This window comes from Pristis pectinata, chromosome 9 (genome assembly GCF_009764475.1).
Source record: "Pristis pectinata isolate sPriPec2 chromosome 9, sPriPec2.1.pri, whole genome shotgun sequence".
NCBI classification, from domain to species: Eukaryota; Metazoa; Chordata; class Chondrichthyes; order Rhinopristiformes; family Pristidae; genus Pristis; species Pristis pectinata.
The window spans coordinates 22,193,872-22,217,591 of NC_067413.1; the positions used below are offsets into that span (position 1 = coordinate 22,193,872).

The following is a 23,720-nucleotide window of genomic DNA, read 5'->3' on the forward strand; positions in this document are numbered from 1 at the left end:
CAAGTGTTTGTGGTTGTGCACACTTTCAGGTTGCCTCCCTGGTGCCAGACACAAGAAAAGGGGGTGAACAGTTAGAAGTCATGGCCCCTAACAGTACCACTGGACGATGCCCTGCAAGGAGACCTTTTTTTTAAAAAAAGAGAGAGATTAGAGAAGAAGCAGGTGTTCAAAAGTTATGACTTCTGGATTATTCCTTGTACCAATGAGGATAGAAATAGCAGGATAATACAGATAAATGCATGACTGGAGAAATGGAGGGGGGGTGGGAGAAGAGAGAAGAATGACTTTCGTTTCCTGGGGATTAGCTCTAAGGGAGGCGCAACATGCACAAGCCAGTCAGATCGCACCCAAAATTTGGGATCAATGTACTTGCAAAAAAGTTCACTAATATTATGCGAAGAAGTTTAAAACTAATTCAGCAAGGGGTTGGGCACTGAAAGGTGATCTAAAAAGGAGGGGTGCAGTTATGTTTTTGGAACTATTTTCTAGGCCACAAACTAGTAAGGAGGATATCAAGGAATTTACAAGGAAATGGTAGACATGTGCAAAAGACAATGGTGATAGTGGGAGATTTCAATTATCCAAAATTGCCCTTGCTATCCAAGATGAAATGGACAAAGATGAAAAGGCACCTATGAAATCTGCTCAGGAGAACTTTCATGCTCTGTCTATTTCAGGCCTAAACAGAGAAGGCAGCGTTGTTGGACTTGATCCAGGGAAATAAGCCAGTCCAAGTGAAGCAAGAATCAGTGAGGGAATATGCAGGAAACTGTGATCATAACGTTACTTGGTTCAGAATAGCTGTGGGAAAAGGATGACAGCCTCTACCAAGCAAAAGGAGTCAACTGGAGAAGGGCTAATTTCCAAAGGAATGAAAGCAGATCAGGCCCAGGTAAATTGGAATAAAAGCTTGCAAGGCAAAATTGAAGTACAACAGTGAGGAGGCATGCAAACTGGAAATATTTTACCTACAACTAGGTGTATTCGCATGTTGGGTGTGAATATAGAAATTAAAGCCAGAGCTCTGCAGATGACCGAAAAGATAGAGAATAAATTAGAGAAGACAAAAAGAGCATATGAAAGATGTCAGGTTCTTAACACAAGTGAGAATCAGGAAAATTACAAGCAGCTCAGAAGCAAAGTAAAAGTGAGACCAGGAAAAAAAAGGTAGGAAAAAGAGGAATCTAAAAATATTCTACAAGCATCTGAAGAGGAAAAGTATTTCAAGAGAGAGGAGGAATCAGAAACCAAGTAATTAATTAATATATATATTCATGGAGCCTGGAGATACTAAATGGAGTACTTCACATCAATCTTCAAGGATAAAGATGTTGCTGAAGTTTCAGCAACACAAGATGTAATGGAGATTCAACATGGGCTAAAAATTGATGAAGCAGATACGAATGAGGCCAGCTGCATTTAAAGTGGATACCTCACCTAGTCCAGACAGAATGCATCCCAAATTACAGAGGAAAGTATGGGAGAAAACTGCAAAAACCCTTACCATAAGTCTTGCAAACGTTCATAAATTCAGGAATGGCATCCGACCCCTGGAAAGTTATAAATGTTTATGTCCATGTTCAAAATATGATATAGGGACCAGTTAATCTAATCTTAGTAATGGAGGAAGTTCTAGAAACAATAGGTCGGTGACAAAATTCATAGTCACGGAGACAAGTATAGATTGGTTCACAAATTGTGCCAACCTTTTCTCAAGGGTAATGGTATCTAGCTGACTTGATAAAAAAAATGAAGTAATAATGGAAGGTCAATGAAAGGAAAATGCTGTTGATGTGATATGTATAGACCTTCAAAAGATCTCATGTAATAGGCTTGTCACCAAGATTGAAGGACATGGAGTAAAAAGGGCTGTGACGGCATCAATAGAAAGCCAACTAAGTAACAGGAAACAGTGGGAGTGAAAGACTCGTGTTCAGAAAGGAAATGTACAGTGGAGTTTTCCAGGGATTGATACTAGTACCACTGATTTCCATATATTAAGAATGACTTGAATACAGGGATACAGAACATGATTTTCAAATTTGCAGATGATACAAGACTTGGGCATATAGTGAACTATATACAGGATTTAAAGGAGATACAAATGAAGGTGTATACCTATCACATGGGGCATATAGAAAGAAACTGGTCCTTTTGGCAGAAGGGTCAAAAACCAGAGGGCATAGGATGAAGGTCATTAACACAAAACCAAAAGTGAGATGAGGAGACTCTCTCTCTTACACAGCGAATCATTTAGGGTAGCAGCAGAGGCAGATTAAAGAGTCAACAGATTAATGGAATGGGAACAGTAGAGCTGAAAAATAAAATGTTACCTTTTGACAGGACCTGCGGATCTTTCTTAGAACTGCAAAATATCCAGACACTATAGGTTTTAAACAATTACAAATGCAGAAGGGGTGCAGACATACACACAGAAAGGCTTTGCAGCACAAAATAGTTATATACCTCTATCTTTGCAGACCAGGATAAATCAAATTATATCCAAATTTTTTTCTAAATTTAGTAAAGAACAATTGATATAAAATATAAACAGTTCCTCTCTGCACAGATAAGGTGTTTTAAGTAATCCCAACTTTGTCTAAATTTCAGACTTTGAGCTTACTATGTTGCCTTTTATTTTAATATTACCTTAATATACTGAAGCAAGCATTTAAGACAAATATTATCCTCATCTCACATTCCACAGAGATGCGTGTCCAGCAAGACTGCTGGATTAAATTTTGCTTTCTTTAACCAGGGCACTGGAACCAATTGCAACATTTTCAAAATCAGCTCAAACACAGATCAAGGATCACACTTGGGTTATAAATAGTCCATACTGCTCAGCTACTCAACTGGATGAATTCCAAGTCACTGCAGTATACTATTTTTTGATTTTCACAAATATACACTATTTTTCCCCCTACTATCCTGATAGGAATACTAGTCCACCAAGTTTATTGTATTGCTAAACCACTGGAGTTTCAATTTCAATGATAGCTCATTAGTGTGGAAACTACGTCACAGAGCCCAAATTCATACTGATAATTACATTTCCACCCTCTCCTGAGAATATAGATAATGAATCAAAAAAAAGGCTTGCTATTTCATTGCCTCTCCTCCTGACCACTTAACCAGGAAATATTTCTTGTACAATGAATTTATACACAAGGTGAATAAAATATATTTTGATGAAAACAGTAATGCATTAAAACTTGACGATAAACAGTTAGGTGAGAAAATAAGTTGTGAGCACAATGCAAAAAGCCTGCAAAGGAATATATATATATACATTAAGCAAATGGAAAAATGTGGCATAGGAAAAAAACAATGCTTAGTAATTTAAAGGGATATGGGCCGAACACAAGAAATTGGACAAGCTGGGTGGGCACCGCGGTCGGCATGGACTCATTCGGCCAAAAGGCCTGTATCCATGCTGTATTGCTCTATGACTCCATATCATGCAAATGCTGACGTTGCTATTTTTTCCCCCAGCATTACAGGAGTTGAAAAAAAAATCACACCCTCCTCACGTAACACATTACTTCTATTCTAAACACTCCGTAAACTGCCCTTTCCAAAATACTTGTGCTTTAAACATCCAGATATTCAAGGGCTGAAGCAAGTACAAATTCCATTTTACATTTTCTGTGAAAGCAAAATAGTTGATGATTAAACTGCAATCTTCAAAAAGCTTGGAAAGATTTCTAATTATGTAGAAATTATGTAGAGGAACTTAACTCGCACGCGATGAAAGATGAAAAAAGGAAAAAGAAAGAAAGGTTTTAACACCTTCTTAGAGCCCCATTGTTACCTACCATTTGGCAAACATTGAATGGAAAAAAATAACAAAGCTTCAAGACTTCCACAGATGTTGACTTTTGGGAACATAGCACAGGTTTCACACCCATAAAGAAAGTATTCTTTAAATCCTTGCTGAAATACAACTTTAATTCTCACTTTCTCACTCCAAGAGTGGTATGAATCTGGTGAACATGCATTATTTAACAATCAGGGGCTTTGGTTCAACCAAAAGAATAGCAAGCTTTGTTACAAAATTGAAGTGGCAAAACAAGCTTTTCTCGCCCTTCAGAACTGATCAAGTTGTTCAATCACAGGGATTTTACTCCACCAGAGTTTGTGTTGCCAAGCAGAAGATTTGCAAATGGTTTCCAGTATTCAGCCAAACAATGCAGCATTTTGGCTTGCTTCATCCGCTGCACACTTTTTGTGGGGCGGGGGGGGGGAGTTCCAATACCCCTTGGTCCCTCTGTTCTACGACATCTTCCAGAACTCTCCCGTTTACTGTGGAAGTCCTGCCCTGGTTTAATTTCCCAAAATGCAACACCTTGCACCTGTCAGAGAACAGCAAATGGAATTTAATTCTGACCCACCTCCAAAAGTTGGTTTAGATCCCCTTGTAACCCTCTTCACTGTCCACTCCATCACCAATTATGGTGTGTCCACAAACTTACTAGCCATGTTAGCAACATCATCCAAATCATTAATACAGATAACAAATAACAGTGGACCCAGCACCGATTGCTGGAGCACATCACTGATCACAGACCTCCAATCTGAAAAAACAACCCTCCAATACCACTTTCTGTCTCCTTACACCAAGCCAATTTTGTACCCATTTGACTAGCTCACCCTGGATTCCATATGATCTAACCTTCTGGACCAGCCTACCACATGCAGGACCTTGTCAAAATTTGATAAGGCCCCAATTGATGAAATAATTTTTCAACTTAATGTTCTTGACACATGCAAAAGATCATGTGGCTTAGCATTGCACAAAATAGTGATATGGCCCGTTTTCTGAGAATGCAAAACCACCCCCCCTTGGAACACAGTGGTTGCCTGTACATCAAATAGCCCATAGCTTTTTGAATGCATTGCGAACTTTTCCAAGCAACTTTGCTGGACAGAGGGAATTGAATATTTCCATGTCAGCCATTACAGTATTCCTCAGCAAAAAACTGTTGAAAGAACTCAGTGGGTCAAGCAGCATTGGTGGAGGCAAAGGGATGGTCAGCATTTCAGGTTGACATCCTTTTGCCTCCACAGGACCATCCCTTTGCCTTGCATCAGGACCGAGCGTGTTAAGGGAAGATAACCCAGGGAGCCTCTATACTGGCTAAGAATGACATGACTTGCACAAATTCTTACGTATATTTTTAAAAAGTATTTTTCAAACTGCTAATAATGTTTCATGGTATTTATTAATGACTGCATCAGTATACATTTCCTTCATTTAATTATAGGAAGTGTTGGGGTGATTATTGAATAAAAATGGAATTATAGAGAAGTGTGAAGTGATACACTTCAGCAGATCGAATTTGAAGGCAGAATACAAGGTTAATGACAGGACTCTTAGCAGTGTGGAGGAACAGAGGGATCTTGGGGTCCACATCCATAGATGCCTCAAGGTTGTCGCACAGGCTGATAGGATTGGTAAGAAGGCGTATGGTCTGTTGGCCTTCATTAGTCGGGATATTAAGTTCAAGAGCCACCAGGTAATGTTGCAGCTCTACAGAACTCTGGTTAGACCACTCTTAGAGTATTGTGTTCAGCTCTGGTTGCCTCATTATAGGAAGGATGTGGAAGCTTTTGAGGGTGCAGAGGAGATTTACCAGGATGTTGCCTGGATAGAAGAGCATGTCTTATGAGGATAGGTTGAGCTAGGGCTTTTCTCTTTGGAGAGAAGGAGGATGAGAGGTGACTTGATAGAGGTCCACAAGATGATAAGAGGCATAGATCAAGTGGACAGTCAGAGACTTTTTCCCCCAGGGCAAAAATTGCTAACATGAGGAGGCATAATTTTAGATGATTGGAGGAAGATACAAGGGGGATGTCAGAGGCAAGTTCTTTTTTTAAAAACACAAAGAGTGGTAGGTGCATGGAACACACTGCCAGCAGAGGTTGTGGGGGCAGATATATTAGGGACATGTAAGACACTCTTAGATAGCCACATGAATGATAGAGATAGGGCTATATTGGAGGGAAGGGTTAGATAGATATTAGAGCAGGATAAAATGTCAGCACAACATAGGTGGGCTGAAGGGCCAGTACTGTGCTGTAATGTTGTATGTATGCATAGCAATATGATAAGGGTTACTATAGGAAATGGATGTTTCTGACATGGAGAAAATCAGCTTATGGACAATTCCCAGGAACAAAACCCTTATATAACCCAGGGATTGCCTATTATATGCAAGTGAGAGGAAAGGGTGAGACAGAGGCTGGTAGGTGACAGGTGGAACCAGATAAGGGAGGTATGATGTTGCAGATGGAGTTGGTTGTGAGCAGGGATAGGAAAGATCATAAAGTGTAATAGGATACTTACAGGTGAAAGATCATGCATTGTGGACTTATTTCCTACTGCATTTTTACTCTAAATGTTTTTCTTCTACTAATGTCAAATCATTAACAAGTGGGACAGATCTCACAAATGGGAATGGTCAGTGATCTATATGCACGTTTTGAAAACCACCTACACCCACGTAGGCAATTTATAGCAAAAGAAATCCATGTGGGCTTTATGGGTTAAAAACTCAAAAATTCATGCCTAATATATACAATGCCACATAACTCAAGCAAATTCATATTGAGGAGATCTATCCGGTTCACGTGCCTATCTAAAGGTACTAATGTAGCAACTATCTGTACAGATGCTGGTGTTAAAAAATTAAATGGCAAGAGTAAAATCCAAGCAGAAAATTATCTGAAACACCATTTACCATATCCAATATTAACAACCCAATCTGAAGACCTCTACAGATTTAAATGAGTCAACTGGGTGACAGATTGATGAACTCCTATTGCTGTGGATGAGATCTGATTGTTTAATTACCTTGACAGACCGATCACCATTCTGCCAGAGTTTAAATGGGCTATCAAGAACGTGTCTTATTACCCCTTGAAATAAAGTAGTTATTGAAACATATATAGAAGATAAAACAGTACAGCATAGGAACAGGCTCCTCAGCCCACGACGTTGTGCCAAACTAATTAAGCTAATGATACCTCATCCCTTTTGTCTGCACATGGTCCACATCCCTCCATTCTCTGCATATTCATATGCTTTTCTAAGAACCTCTTAAATGCTTCTATGGTATCTGCCTCCACCACCACCCCAACCCCTGGCAGCACATTCCAGGCACCCACAACTCTAAAAAAAAAATTGCCCTGCATATCTCTTTTGAACTTTTCCCCTCTCAGCTTAAATGGATGCCCTCTAGTATTAGAGCATTTCAATTCTGGAAAAAAAAGATACCAGCTGTCTACTCTAGACCTGTCATAATTTTATACACTTCTTTCAGGTCTCCCCTCAGCCTCTGCTGCTCCAGAGAAAACAACCCTAGTTTGTCCAACCTCTCCTTATAGCATGTGCTCTCCAAGCCAGGCAGCATCCCAGTAAACCACTTCTGAACCCTCTCCATAGTCTCACGTTCTTGCTATAATGGGGCAACCAGAACAGAATTGCAATACTCCAGATATGGCCTAACCAAAGTTTTATAAAGTTACAACATAACTTCCTGACTCTTGAACTCAATGCCTCGACTAATAAAGGCAAGCATGCCATACGCCTTCTTTACTACCCTGTCAACTTGTGCAGCCACCTTCAGGAAGCTATGGACTTGGACTCCAAGCTCCATCTGTACATCAACGCTGCAAGGGTCCTGCCACGCATCTTAATGTTCTGGACGAGCCTACCATGAGGGACCTCGTCGAATGCCTTACTCAAATCCATGTAGACAACATCCAGTGCTCTACCTTCATCGATCACCTTGGTCACCTCCTCAAAAAACTCAATCAAGTTAGTAAGACACGACCTGCACCAGACAAAGCCATGCTGACTGTCCCCAAATTAAGGCATGCTTTTCCAAATGTTCATAAATCCTATCCCTAAGAATCGACTCCAATAGCTTCCCTTCCACTGACACAAGACTCACTGGCCTGTAATTTCTAGGATTATCCCCAATTCCCTTCTTGAACAAAGGTAAAACATTAGCTACTCACCAGTCCTCCAGGACCTCACCTGTTGCTGATGAGGACACAAAGACCTTGGTCAAGGCCCCAGCCATCTCATCTCTTGCCTCTCTCAGTAACCTGAGGTACATCACATCAGGCCCTGGGGAGTTAGCCATCTCAATGGCTAACAAAAATACTGAAGGATTATCAGTTAACATTTTAAACTGGTATAATCAGCAAAAATAAGTTATGCAAAATAAATGACTACACATGAAGATAGATTCAATACATTAATTTTGCAAGTTTGCAGAACTAGCAGCAATCACCTGTGAAATAATAGCCATGTGCTTATATTTTACTTCAGATCCCTGCCTGCTACCTAATTGTAGTATCACACTCTTTAGCGGAATCCATCCTGAACTTCCGATATTGCAAGCACTGCATAGGTTTTGATTTCTGATTACTTGACAATTCAAAATAATACTGGAAACTATGTAAGCATCACTGCAAAGAACCTCACACAGACCAAGTATGAATTTTATTCATTTGACGGTTAACTTGATGAACGACTCTAGATCTGGTCACTTCTCAAATTGTCAGGTGCATGATATTCATTGCACTCCTCAAAATAGTGAATTCTGTGAAAATTTCACTTAGAAAATTGACTAATTTAGGGCTCAATCACTGCACTAAACGTTCAATAAAGTAGATTATGGTAGCATGTGCTCTTTTCCCTATTCTGACAGATAAACTACTAAAATGAAAATGTTTTCTTTCTTTTTTTTAAAAAAAACACTGAAATTTTAACAGCTTTTCATTGAAATTGCTGTGAATTAACCCAACCTGCAGGTATGATGGAGATCAAACCATGACACAGTGTAGATGAATGCCCAAACAAGTTCAACAGCAGATCTCATGACTAATACTGCCCAGCTTAGAATATGTGCAAAAGTTAAATGAATGCTACTAATCTTCAAATTCCATTTTCTCCTCTGAATTTTTTGTCATCTCTCAAATCCAAACCAAACATTCCTGGAATTCCAATCAGGTTTTCATCCTTGCCACTGCATGAAAAAAGATACAGAATAGCACTGGTGATGTACGAGCATTAAAAAAAAGTTAACTATCCCATATAGCCATTCTTGACACCAGCAGCATTTGAAACAGCTGATCGAACCAACACCCAAAATGAAAAACAAAAACAATAAACTGCAAAAGCTGGAAATCTGAAATATAACAGAAAATGCTGGAAACACTCAATTGTTAACATTTCAGCTTTAAGATCCCTCATCAGAATTGTGAAAAATAAAACAAGATAGTTTTCTATAGAAGAGAAGATAGGCTGAACAAAAGCATGAAACCAAATGAATTAATGTAGCAGTTAAGACATCATACTTCTTTGTCAGTGTAATGCGTAACTATCACTATACATAGCTTCCTACTAAATGTCTAACTAATTCATTAATTGCCAGAAAACAACATGCTTCAATTGTCACACACTGGATCTCTGATAGTCTCCCAAGACAGCTTTGTGTTCCCCATATACAACCACCAGCCCCCCACACACACCCCACCCACACCATTTACCTTCATAATTCCCCTAAGCAACTTCCCTTTTCCACACAAGGCCAATGACAACAGCCTTAAATTCATCTACTGCACCCAAACTTTCAGAGCACACATTGGATATTCAGTCTTTCAAATTGGATGACTAGAAACATCCTCACAAACAGAAGATTAAAGAATTAGAGTAAATTTGTATTCAGCCCCACTACAAAACTATTCCCCAGCCATTGACTCCTTCCTCAAGCCTGAATCAGATCGCTCCAAACACAGATTTAATATCTAGCCCAAGAGGAATTTCAAATCACATTACCAAAATAAACTACTTCTAGTTCCATACTATTCTATTCCGCCCCATCAGCTGCTGAAACCCATCCGTGACTTCCTCCAAACAGGCATTTGTATGTATATTTAGCTGGTCTTTAATCCTCCACTCCCAGGTTTATAGCCTTCCTATCTTTGTAATTTCCCCAAGTCTTCTAAATATACCTGTATTCATGATAGAGAAGCAATTGCAGGCCTCTTTCTAGAATTCCCTCCCAATTTCCTCCTCTAAAATTGGTAACAAACTGAAGGATGATATCAGGCCAATTGATTCCGTTGGCAATTTTGTTTAATAAGAACCTAGTGAAGTGCATTGAGCATGTTATTACACGAAAAGGCACTGTATAAACAAAAGTTAAGCAGAACATTCAAAATCAAATTGCTTAACAGACGAGACGAGATCGTCCAAATCAACAATCCATCCTCCTGCCCATCACATTCACTTCTTTCAAGTGCAAATTGCATGCAACTCACCTGCAAGATTACACAGAAGCATGGAGAGAGCTTCCAAATATCCATTAATGACACAAACACCAACTCAAGAGCCCCCCCATCCAAACTCAAACTTATGTTTTAAATGAAGATCCAAATACAATTAAAAAGCTGAATTAGATTTGATTAGACCCAACATTCAAATATAACCATAATGCAATCTGTATAGTCCCTAGAGTCATTACTCTTTCCCCATTGTATATTGCAATATTATTTTCCAATAATATCATTCCACCAATATTTTTTATTTCTTCCTAAAGTTATTGCCACTTGGAAACTTTAAAACATGAATGCATTGGAAAATTTAAAGCCCAAAAATCAAGCAATCAGTAAAAGACAATCAAGAAAGCAAAGCTGGAAGTAGTTTTAAAAAAAAAACTTAGATTGGGGTGTTTGGAAAGAAAAAGACTGAGCTAATAACTTGTGTTTCTGTTCAACTCCTCATAATCACAAAAAAATTAAGATTTGAAATAAAAGCAATCTTTGGTTCAAACTTGGGGAAAACCTAGGAGAAAATATTATGCAACTTTAAAATTAGGAAAAAAATGATATCCAAACACCTAATTTTAAGCTTTAAGTAGCCCAAATAACAATGAGGTGGTATACAGGAGTGAGACAGATCGGCTGATTGAGTGGTCAGCGGTGGAAAGCGTGAGCAACTCCAAGTTCTTGGGCTTTAACATTTCAGAGGATCTATCCCAGGCCCAACACATTGATGTAATCACGAAGAAGGCACACCAGCAGCTCTATTTCATTGGGAGTTTGAGGAGGTTTGGTATGTCACCAAAGACTCTTGCAAATTTCTACAGATGTACGGTGGAGAGCATTCTTACTGGCTGCATCACCGCCTGGTATGGAGGCTCCAATGTCAAGATCAAGAACCTGCAAAGGGTTGTAGACTCCGCCAGCTTCATAACGGGCACAACCCTCCCTGCCATTGAGGACATCAAGAGGTGGCGCCTCAAGGCAACAGCATCCATCATCAAGGACCCTCACTATCCAGGACATGCCTTCTTCTCATTATTACCATCAGGTAGGAGATACAGGAGCCTGAAGGCCCACACTCAACATTTCAGGAACAGCTTCTTCCCCTCTGCCATCAGATTTCTGAACAGTCCATGAACACTACCTCATTATTCCTCTATTGCACAATTTATTTTTGTAACTTCGTTATTTTTATGTCTTGCATTGTATTGCTGCCACAAAAATTTCACGGCATATGTCAATGATGATAAACCCAATTCTGATTCAAATAACTATTTAAGTTTGGAGTGGGACAGGGTGAGGAAATCTTCTGTTAATATTTTTTTATATACATGCCAAATTTAACATAAATTGGGAAAGTGTCGTTTTAAAGGCTGCATCTCAAGTGACAGCACAAATTCATTCCCTGATCTTTGTGCACTTACAATCACAGCCTATTTGCTATTTAAAAGAGATTTATTTTCTTGCTTACTGGCTTAGTGGTGATACTTATGGTTTGAGTTAGTCATCTTGAAAGCAAGTCCACCCCAGAGACTTAGCAGCTTTAGGTAAATACTGTGGAACTGAACTAGTGCCATACTTTGGCAGAGAACAGTAAAGCAATCTTCTTTGGTAGAGACAAAACCTCCAAAGGGTTCTTTTCCCCAGAGCGGGAGAGACCTTGTGGAACTTGATTAATTGTTATCCCTCAATCGACTTGACTAAAACAAAGAACCAGCCCGTGATCTTAAACCAACAGGTCCATAACAATCTTAGAGCAATCTCAGTTAAGCAAGGCTGTGTCAATGCTGACACACTTCAGTCTTTCTCACTACAATCCTGCACCTTGCCGCCACTTGAGTGGCACTAACCTACAAGACAGATGGGAAACCAGTCAACCTACATCACATCTATTCACGAACCAAGGTCATCCAAGTTCAATCAGAGCAACAAAATATACACAGGTAATACTTATATACACACAGACGTAGAGACCAAGCTCCAAGACATTGTTGATATGTTCACCCAAGCGCATTAGTGTACAGACCTTTGACTTAACATCTGCAAACCAACTTGACTCACTGCACACACCACCCTCTGAAAATAAAAGGTCTTAGATGAGATACTGGAAAATATGGACTACTATCCACATATCAGGAGCCACCTCTTAGCGAAGGCAGACATTGATGATAGAATTTACTATTGCATTCTGCAGGCAGGACCACATTTGTCTGAGGATCAAGACCTTAAACACAGTACAAAACTGAGGCAATAGCGATTGTTTCCCCCACTGTACACTCCTGAGAGATGGACTGCCTATAACAGGCACCACAATGCACTGGAGAGATACAACCAACTGTCAGGGTAAGCAAACCACAATGCCAGAATCCTCAGTGCAAAAGGCAGGGCTCCAATTACAATTGGTTGACTCTAATGGTCAGACCATGTCTTTTGCATGCTCAACATTACTTGATGAACAGAAGAAAATAAAATTCAAGAATATTCTCAAAATCTTACTGCCTATAATGGAAAAAGGTCATTTGTGACTGCACTTAAAACTTCAAGTTCAAGAGTAAGGAATACACAGAAAGCATGCACGATTAGTATTGAGAGTGCACCACCTCCCAAACCCACTTCCATCTTCAAGCTCTTCCTGGTCCACCCGTGGTAGACCAGCAGATCCTGAATTAGCTTCATCAACCACTTTAAAACCACAGATCTGGAGTGGAACCAACTTCAATTCCAAGTGACTGCTCAAAGAGTGAAGTGTGTGTTTCATTTTAATCTCATCTATCTATGAGTTCACCTTAGATGGTTGCAAAAATAAAGCAGCTCCCCACTCTCTACCACACCTCCCCAAATGTATTGATTAGACAGACAGATGGCAGCAATCTTGCCTTAGGTTAGCCTCATGATTTCCCATCCACTCAAGGACACAATTTTGGAGGGGATTTCTTCCTAATTTCTGGGTTTATATTTCTCTGCAGATCAGCATTACTAAGACAAATTATATGGTCAATACTCCAATATACATATATTTAGCTTTGTACATTTTGGCTGCCACATTTCCTATCTTATGACAGTGCAGTAATTTATGACTGAAGAGGAGGTCATACAAGGAGACTATATGCAAGTGTTTCTTTAAATAAAATAAAAATCTCCAAAACAAGCCATGGGAAAGAATTTCCTGTCCATACTGATGGACTTAGTATATCCCATTTACCTCTTTAGGAAGAGGATTCCTTCCCAATGTCCCATTCAATAAACACCAGAAAATGCCTTTACTGTGCAAAAATGTGCCTCTACATATGAACTCCAAGATTAATAAGTCAGTGGAAGATTAAATTTCTGCCACTGCATTTCAAAACAATGCAAGAACAAGCACAAAGTTTGCACATAAATTCTTGCTTTCAGGATTCTTTTTAGCTGTGTTATTCAAAAGCTTTTCATGATAATGAAATTCCATGCTCTCAAATTATGTTAAAATAGGACTAGATAGTAAAGCTCACAAGATATTGGACTGGAGATGGTTTGTTCTCTAATACAGATACTGTTTTGCAGGTGCATCCAACATGGCAGGTATTAAACTTTTTTGTAACCAATGGAAATTGTAGTCATCAGATACCAAAATCAGTCTGGTAGGGAAAGAGGGGTAGCAGCCAGAGACCCAAATGAGGTTATGAAGATGGTAGAGGTGATGGATTAGGGCAGCAATCAAAATTGGGGACCAATTCAAGTTCATTAAATGGGGATGGGGGAAAATAGAGCTAGAGGACAGAAATACGGGACTTACCCAAGCAGGGTCCTACTCTGGAAGTACCCTTTAAAATTACACCACTTTAAGCACTCTCAACCAAGTTTTTAAATGACAAGACTGCTTCAAAGCAACACAATTAACTTCTTCCTTATAGTACTCCAAATGAGCTTTGCATGGCAAGTGACATTAACACACAGATCCAATACAGAAAAACAGGACTGACCATCACAAGCAGATAATGACAAAAGTGTCCATTTGAACTTCATTTGCAACTAGCCTATTGCATTTCATTCTGGGAAACTCTGATTTTAGCAGTGCATGTCCAAATCCCCAGGCCAGTTACAAAGCATCTGTTCCGCCCCTTTAAACAGGCACCAACTGAGTACTGGTCACATAAATACACCCGAGATTAAAGCATAACTGCCGATGATATTTACTAAATGACTTTTAGAAAAATGCACAAATGTCTCATTTTAATTTTGCGATTTACATTCTAAAACATTGTGAAAAAAAATCATGCTTTGGAATTAAATTCAATTTTATGACAGATTTATATACAAAAAACAGATGCCAAATAAAAATTACTTTGCATCAATATACACCAAAACCTAACCCTGTGAAATGCACTTCTTACATCAGTTAAAGAGTCATAGAGCAATACAGTATGGATAGAGGCCCTTCGGTCCAACCAGTCCATGATGACTACGTTGTCCACCCAGCTAGTCCCAATTTCCTGCATTTGGCCCATATCGCTCCAAGCCCCACCCCTCCAGGTACCCATTCAAGTGCTTCAACATCCTCTGCATGAAGAAGTTGCCCCTCAGATTCTTTTTAAATCTTTCCCCTCTCAACCTAAATCTATGATCCCTAGTTTTGGACTCCCTTACCCTGGGAAAAAGACTGTTACCATCTACTTTATCTATACCTCTCATAATTTTAAACACTTCTATGAAGTCACCCCTCATGCTCCTGCGTTTCAAGGAAAAAAGACCTAGCCTAGTCAACTTCTCCCTATAACTCAGGGCTTCTAAGCAACATCCTTGTAAATCTTTTCTGCATTCTTTCCAGTTTAACCACGTCTTTCCTATAACAGGGTGAACAAAACTGTACACAGTACTCCAAGTGCAGCCTCACCAGCAACTTATACAACTGCAACATAATGTTCCAAGTCCTATACTCAATGCCTTGACTAATGAAGGCCAGCATGCTAAACCCCTTTTCACCACCACGTCTACCTGTGACATTGTTTTGAAACAAACTATGCACTTGTACTCCTCGCTTCCTAGTGCCCTACCATTCATAGTACAAGTCCTAGTCTGGTTTGACTTTCCAAAATGCATCATCTCACACTTAACTACATTGAAATCCATTTGCCACTCCTCAGCCCACCTCCTTAACTAATCAAGATTCCCCTGTAATCTATGGTAACCTTCTTCACTATCAACACCTCCTAATTTTGTGCATTCCACACACTTACTGATCAAGCCTTGTGCATTCACATCCAAACCATTTATAGAAATAACGAATACAAGGGTCCCAACACTGACCCGTGTGGCACACCACTAGTCACCGGCCTCTATTCCAAGAAACAACCTTCAACCACCACCCTCTGCTTCCTACCTCCAAGCCAATTTTGAATCCACCCAACAAGCTCTCCCTGGATTCCGTGGGACCCAACCATCCAGACCAGCCTGCCGACGCAGGACCTTGTTCAAGGCCTTACTAAAGTCCAAACAGACAACGTCCACTGCCCTACCCTCATCTACCCTTTTGATTACCCCTTCAAGAAAACTAAAAGATTTGGTAAACACAACTTCCCATGCACAAAGCTATGCTGACTCCTCCTAATCAGACACTGTCTACCCAAATGCTGGTAGATCCTGTCCTCAGAATTCCCTCCAGTAACTACCCCACCACTGATGTCAGGTTGACTAGCCTGTAAGTCCCTGACTTGTCCTCACTACCCTCCTTAAGCAACAGAACAATATTAGCCACCTTCCAGTTTTCGGGAACTTCACCAGAAGCAAACATCTCCACAAGGGTCTCTGCAATTTCTTCTGTGCTGAATGTGCTTAATGTGCTGTAAGACTGCAAATACCTCCTTCCCTGGTTATATGAATGTTCTCCAAAACACATCCACTTGTTTCCCTCATCTCTTGAGCAACCAGACTTTTCTCCTCAGTAAACAGAGAAATATTTATTAAAAATCCCACCCATCTCCTGTGACTCAAGACCCTGCTGATAATGCAATGGGACCTACTCTTTCCCTAGCCACCCTTTTACTTTAAATATATCTATAGATAATCAGAACCTCAACTGAACTAAACCATTAAAAAAAAATCAGACTCCATAAAGCATTTGCAATAACCTGCGACTTCCCTTCCTTCACCCCGAATTCATACTTCTCTACTCATATGCATTCTGCCTCCCTTCATGTTGGAGGCAGCTACCTTTTGAAATTGAGAGATTTCAATGCAGATTCCCTTTCCCAAGCAATAAATGTTTTTGATTTACCTCACTTGTCACATCTGGCAGTAGTGAATCAGTATTAATAAAAGGTTAGTCACATGGCAGCCTCTTGCTCCTGGAGCAGCCAAATGTTTGTAAGAAAAATCAAGAGAATTTAATTAGCCTGCCTCTATTGCTATCAGATCAGATTAAGGTCAGCACTGAACAAATTACTACCCAGGAAATATGAATAAATTCAATAAGAGCAGTACGACTGAGAGCAACGATAAATACAAAAGAGGTCAAGCTTATCAGATAATGATAACAACCATTCAAGAAGAGTGATAGAAAAGTTGCTTTCTTGTTTTTTTGTTTATTTATAGGTGGCAATAAATACCAGCCATGATTTTTAAAAAATTGGCTAAACACAGCATATTTCAACCCCAATAAAAACCTACCAGATTCCCCAATGTTTTAAAAAACCTGATAAATTTCAATATTGTTGTATCCGTGTAATAGATGGAAAAAAATTGAAGATTGCCACTCTCCTCTCCAAGACTGCAACTGAAATCTAGTTGGTTTTTCCTCAAGACTGGCTGCAAGGATTCCTAATTAAACATAGTTTGTGCGTTCTAAACCCAGCTCTCAATTGCCATACAGTCAACTGTAATTTGGCAGTTAAGTCGATTCCACAAGCAAGTTTGGGGGGTGGAGTGAAAGAATTCAAATTAATAAGTTTGTCTCCATTACAGATCATAATAACACTAACTAATATTTCTAAAACATGAAATATTAAGATCAGTGTCAATGTAAAGTCCTTAATATTAGATGTACTCTTATAACATCTAAGAGCGATCGAATGGTGCCAATAAACAATTGAGAAATTCCATAATTTCCAACAAAAAGTCAATCAACTATTTGAGATATGCTCTTGATACACATCTTCATGACAAATAATTATTCACTTAAGTTGGGGGCTCCAAATATATTTACAATGTACTAGCAGTTCTCCAGAAAAAAATGTGCACCAGAATGGGTGCAGAACTGAATTTGCGTTATATAAAATTTCTAAATGAGGCATCATGCACTCATATTCCAACAGTTGATTCAAGGACCTAAAATATTATCAGTAAAACAGTCGAAGATCCAGCATCCTTAGTACTTTGATAGTGCCAGACTAGCAGATTTTCTGGACTATTGTTTGTCACTTCTATCAATATCCCCAAAATAAAACACCTTTTTTTCCAGAAAGAAGTGTTTACAAAGTACAGAATTTCAACCAAGAATTTTCAGCTTGTACATTTCAACTTGTTTTGACAAGCACTTGAACTCAAGTTCCAGCTACAAACATCCACTTTTCTGCCCCCACCCCCCCCAACCATATCCAGCCTCTGCCACACAACCTGGTCACACTCCAGACCCCTGGATGATAATGCAGAGTAATGAGCAAGTCAGCTGCTGAACCATCAGATACCAGATCATCAGAGTTTAACTGTGAAAAGACAAGGTCGCTGTCATTATAAAGATGAGGCTTTGTTATCCTAGCACTGAGACTTGATCCTAGCACTGGTTGCTCAAAGAGACAAATGTGTCTTTCCTCACAGGATCATTTAAAAAATACCTAAAGTAGAAAAGAAGAATGTCAATAGTTTCAACAGAAGGCTTTACATTGAAAAAAAATAAACAAACGTGCAAGTGCAACGTAATCACATCATCAAGATACTGCACTTATTTCATCACATTCTCACATAGCTGCCATCCAGGAGAGAGTATTCCAAGTATTTTTGAAAAATGTAAGAAGTGTGAAAATGTACAGAACTTTATTTAACAAACAAGGCAATATATTTGAAAAAAAATGTAAATCAAATAACTTCAGATGCTGAAAATCCAAAACAAAAATAGAAACTGCTGAAACACTCACTAGATTAGGCAACATCCACAGAAAGAAACAGCCTATGTTTCAAGTCTTCACCCAGTTCTGATGAAGGGTCTTGGACCCAAAGCATTAACAGTTTCTCTTTCTACAGATGCTGCCTGACCCATTGAGTTCTTACAGCATGTTGCTTTTTTTTGTTTAAGATAATGTATTTGCCTTGTTAGTCTATATTCTAAAACTATCTACAAGATGGCATTTTATAATACAATTAGAGGCAATAAAAAAGATGCAAAGAGTCATGGTAAAGTAAAAATTCTACCTTCTCCCTCAGAGTAAAACCTCCAAGAGTAGTCATGCAGAAGATAACAATAAAACAGTCTATGCAAAACCAAGTGAACTGTTAAGCATTAACAGTAGAGGTATGATCAGGTATAAAATTGAAACCTTGTTCTTTTCATAACCAGACCCAACAATCACTTTTCCGCATGGACCCAACCCTCACCTGATCAATTCGCGAGCATAGCCATCTTTAATGCAGATACTCAATGCACATCAATGGTTGGGTGGTTCAATTCTAACTTATTGATCACGAAATGATCAATACAACATAGGGATTTTAATTTTCTTGAAATGTACTCCATTACCCATCAAGTTTGGGATGGCTAACTTTTGTGCTCATAAAAACAACCACCCCATTCTTTGCTTTTAAGAAAAATATTTGAATCAACTTTCTAACCATTTTGAAGGAACAATAACCTGAATTTAAAGCAGATGCATTTCAAAAAGTAGAAAAGTAAAGAATAATTAAAAAGGTAGGCTAGAGTTCATTCTTCTGGACTATACATTAAAAAAACAGGTATTTTCAAAACTAAAAAGCAGTGTAAAGTCTCAACTGAAATTTAATGAATATTTGCGAAAAGGGAGGCAGGAGAGAAAAAGCAACCAAGATATGCCTACTGAAACCAAATGATAATTTTATGCTTAAATGAACTTACTGCAGAATCACCGCAAGGCAATTTCAAGGGCCTATTCCTAATGAAATTCACAGCTGCAACATCTCTACTCATTGGTTCTAAAAGCCCAACTTCAAAAGTAAATATACTATTCAAATGCCAAACAATTGAAGTCCAGTGTTCAATTTCAGTGCAAGTATATTTTTGGCCAAATACTATTGTGTTGCTTTTTCCACAGCAAATTCTCACCATTTTCTGAATTGTACACCGCCTTCCAAAGTCAGCTTTCAAAATCTGTCAATTGTTAAAAATACTTAAAGCTTCATGTATTCTGCAATAATATGCATTATTCTGTTACTTAACATATCATAATGAGTTATTTCTTGATCTTGAAGACAGACTTACAAACACATCTTAACATAATGGAAACAGTTAACTATATACAAATTTTCAGAAGTTAAGCTATGTTTTCTGTAGCACTGGTAAATTAATCGCATTGCAGACCACATTCAGCACCCACAGTTGGCTGCATCATACATCTATCTGCACAGCAGGAGTTGAATTAACCCAAACTTGATGGATAATAGTTATCAAATAGCTTTTAAAATCAACTTCACATAAGAATCATCCAGCAAAGTATTAAAACTCTTGTATTTTACAATAAAGGCCTTAAATAAAATATATTAGCATAATCAACAAAAACTTGTGATTGACAAGGACAACGAATATTAAACCACTGAATTCCAAAAAACAATTTACATAATTAGTTGCAAACTTGCAGCATTTCAACCACTTATATTCTTTATAGCAAAGCTGTCATGACTGCTGTCAGCATCATTAAGCATGCCTTTTTCAATCTCCATTAGCTACTAGACCGATGACAACTTATTAGTTTGGATACCTTTACAGTTACATGGAACATTCAATTTGATTTTATGGTGGAATTGGAAATAAGGAATCCTTCACTTGTGTCACATTTTCAATAAAGTCAAAACAGAATTTGCACTGAAATGCACTAAATTCAGAGTTAATGTCATAAAACTTTGTTAATGAATGCAAAATCTTTCCAGGAATTATCAACCCTTTGTGAGGGATCACTAGCATTCAATGATCCATTGAACAAGGCAATGAATATTCCTACATAGAATATTCATTTCCTTGTTTAAGAGATAATGAAATTTGTTTGAATTGGGAACGGAGCTCATGAAAGGGCTATGGAGGAGTTCTTCCAGCAGATTGTTTGTTGCTCATGAAAGGACAATTCTTGCTGCATTGTCCTTTTTCACTACAGACCTTCATGTCCGAATCAGAGTTTTCAGCAATATTCAACTTGAATTTCAAATTTAGTAACACTTATTCTATCAACAGTCTCTCTGTCATGTTACATGTGATGCCAAAACTAATTTAGTACGGTACTTTCTTGCATGAAATTCACTTGATTCAGACATATCAAAATTCAAGCTTACTATCCACTTGCCTCCTGCAAAATGTGCACACAAGTATTAAACTTGAACAAAAGATCTGCTTTAAAGTAAAACAGAAAAATTGATTAGTATTTTAAGAAATAAAGTTCAAGATAATACATTCGCCACATGAAACAGTTTAATGAAAGTAGAAAAGAGGTCCACACATTAGACAACCAATTTAAAAATCAGGATGAACTGAATCACAGTTCACAAAAAAAAATTCTTCTACTGCAATTGTTAAAATTTTCAAACATTTCACAAAGTTCACAAAACTAAAAATACTTGGATTCTTCGAAGAACTAAAATCACCACATAAAGGAACAATATTCCCTCTCCTATAACACTGAAACTACCACTTCAATACAGGTCTTTAAAGAGCATCATAAACCACTCAACTGGATGATCAACTCATATTTGCATAACCTAAATTCAGTGTAATATAAATTCAGCACAATCTAACCCAAATTGTTATCATTTATTTAGTAAATACCTAGGGCTAAATCAATGCAAATCTAAACACCAAAATTCCCATTCTTATCAAAAATACAATACAGATTTCTCAGTCTACATTTGTCAACAACTGATTGCACAATGACAGTCACAAATTTATGCTTAGGTTTCCATTTTTTAAACGAAATTCTTGTCTCTCCAAAAATTACACAGAATACAACTGCCAAAAACATGAAACAACTTATCAATGTAAATTCCAATTTAAGGACCATCTGTATAACAAACTTTGTGGATCCTCTACAGCATAACATACTATTTTGACTCATGCTTACAAAATATCGTTTGCTGTTAGTGAAAGCGTACATGTTCTTAAAGTACCAGTTATCAATTTCAGTCCACTCTATAAATAATAGATAAAGTAATTTTTGTGCTGAAAAATAAATCAGATTGGATACAATTTCCTTTCCTTGCTACAAAAATTGGTTTAAGATAAGCACATGTTCGACATGGTGAAGTCAACAGCTACAGAAATTATTAGAATAAATTGAAGTGCAACTGATTATTACATTTTAAATTTAAGTTAATTATTTTATTTCCCCTGCCAAGCCAACACTGCAAAAATTTAAGGCAATTATTTGATGAATTGCTGTTGATGGCAAATGTGTCATTTGATCACCTCAATTCCCTTGAATTTCAAGTCTATTTTTCCCCAAATTAAAACAATTTCATTCCAGCATTGTTAATGTCAAGTTGGTTCAAAGTATAAAGGCAGCAAAACTGTGGTATGCAGAGCCAGTCTCAAAATGCAACATCACAACACACACAAATATCAAACTTTCAAACGAACCATATGAAATTAAAAATTCATTCAAGTACAAAAGTTTCACAAGAACATTAGCAAATAAAGTTGTCAAATAGTAATTTTAATCATGATACATGTTCAAAATGTACTGCAAATAATGCAGTAGGAAGCAGTTCCAAATACCATAGAACTGCTTTAATATAAAATTCCAGTAGTTTTCTTTCTAACCACAAACTATTGTTTTCTCTTTGCATTACTAGGTACAAAATGCTTCCAAGATTAAATGCAAATATGTCATTACATGTTGCTAGTTTGTTTTGGAGAATAGGTGGCCAGAATACCTACACTTTGAACTCATCAGATTAAAATGTAAAGCTTCAGAACTTTTGAACAATTCACTGTTGTTACTGCTTCTGAAAGTTACCTCAAAATGTAATGGCATGAAGTGGAGATCAGCAGCTTTGCATGACACAGTGTACAACAGTGGCCATTGCTATTACCAATAAATATACTCGACGCAAATTGTCCGAGAAATGCAATTCCGCCAAAAACAAAATCCAAACTACGTAGCCTAAATCCACCCATGCAAGCAAAGTGTTTATTCTGAATTTACAGATCATCATGCAAGAATTCAAAGAATGACATCACTAAGCTACAATCAACATTGTAAATTTTTAAGCACTTTTAAAACTTTAAGGACAGACTGCACTGAGAAAGCTAAACAGTGCTCAACTCATGTGCATCTTTATCACAAACTTTGGATACATGAAGTCTAGCGATCCACTTAAGTTTGTGAAATCTTCAGCAAAATATTAATGGTGACACGCAGGAATCAAACATTCGTCCTCCATAAAAGTACTGCACAATCAAGATTTAATGTGTTACATTACAAATTTCTCCACTGCTATTTATATTACAAATATCTTCATTATTTCCCATTAAGTGTCAATTGATAATTAATTTTGCTTCAGGTTAACAACCAATGTTTGACATTTGCACACCATGTGCTTTACCCAGCTTTTAGGATGCCTTCATCGGAAAACACCGAAACAAAGAATGAATCAATTCATTCTTAATCTATCTTCCGAGATCTGTGGCAGAAGCAATACTCCAAAGTATCTTTTTAAAATTAGAACAAAGAGATTCTGTCGAGGTTCTGCATTTCATCGGATTAAACGTGAAGTTTAGCCAGGGATGCATTATACTTTAGACGTAAGCAGAACTCCGTATAACAACTACACAGTTATTTTCCTTAAAGTAAATCTGAATTTAAAGTGTGTACAGACAGGTGTTTAATGAAACTTTAAGACAATGATAGAAACGTCGGTCACTGGATGAAAAAACACTGTAAATGAGCTGCACAATTCAGTAAAGGCTGAAGAATGATTCAATAGGAACACATTAAATCTCGGACATGAACAAACACATAATCAGTAATATGAAATGACTGCCCAATGCAAGCATGATTTACAGTATTTTAAAACTGCATTCTACGAATCTCAATCATGTGAACTGCTGGAATAAAACGATCTCCAAAATAAGAAATGATAACCCATGAGTATTTCAGATCCCCCCCCCCCCCCCCTTTGTAACGGGGTATGAAGAAATGTCCACAAGTCAATCGAACCGGTAGGAAATGCAAACAAGA

At 38.0% G+C, this 23,720-nt stretch overlaps 1 protein-coding gene across 1 annotated transcript in view; it reads right to left on the reverse strand.

The window, feature by feature from the left end:
* The window catches only part of LOC127574681 (KH domain-containing, RNA-binding, signal transduction-associated protein 3-like), a 164,820-nt gene that overhangs the window by 140,426 nt on the left and 674 nt on the right, over positions 1 to 23,720 (reverse strand). The gene's annotated exons all lie outside the window — the stretch shown is intronic.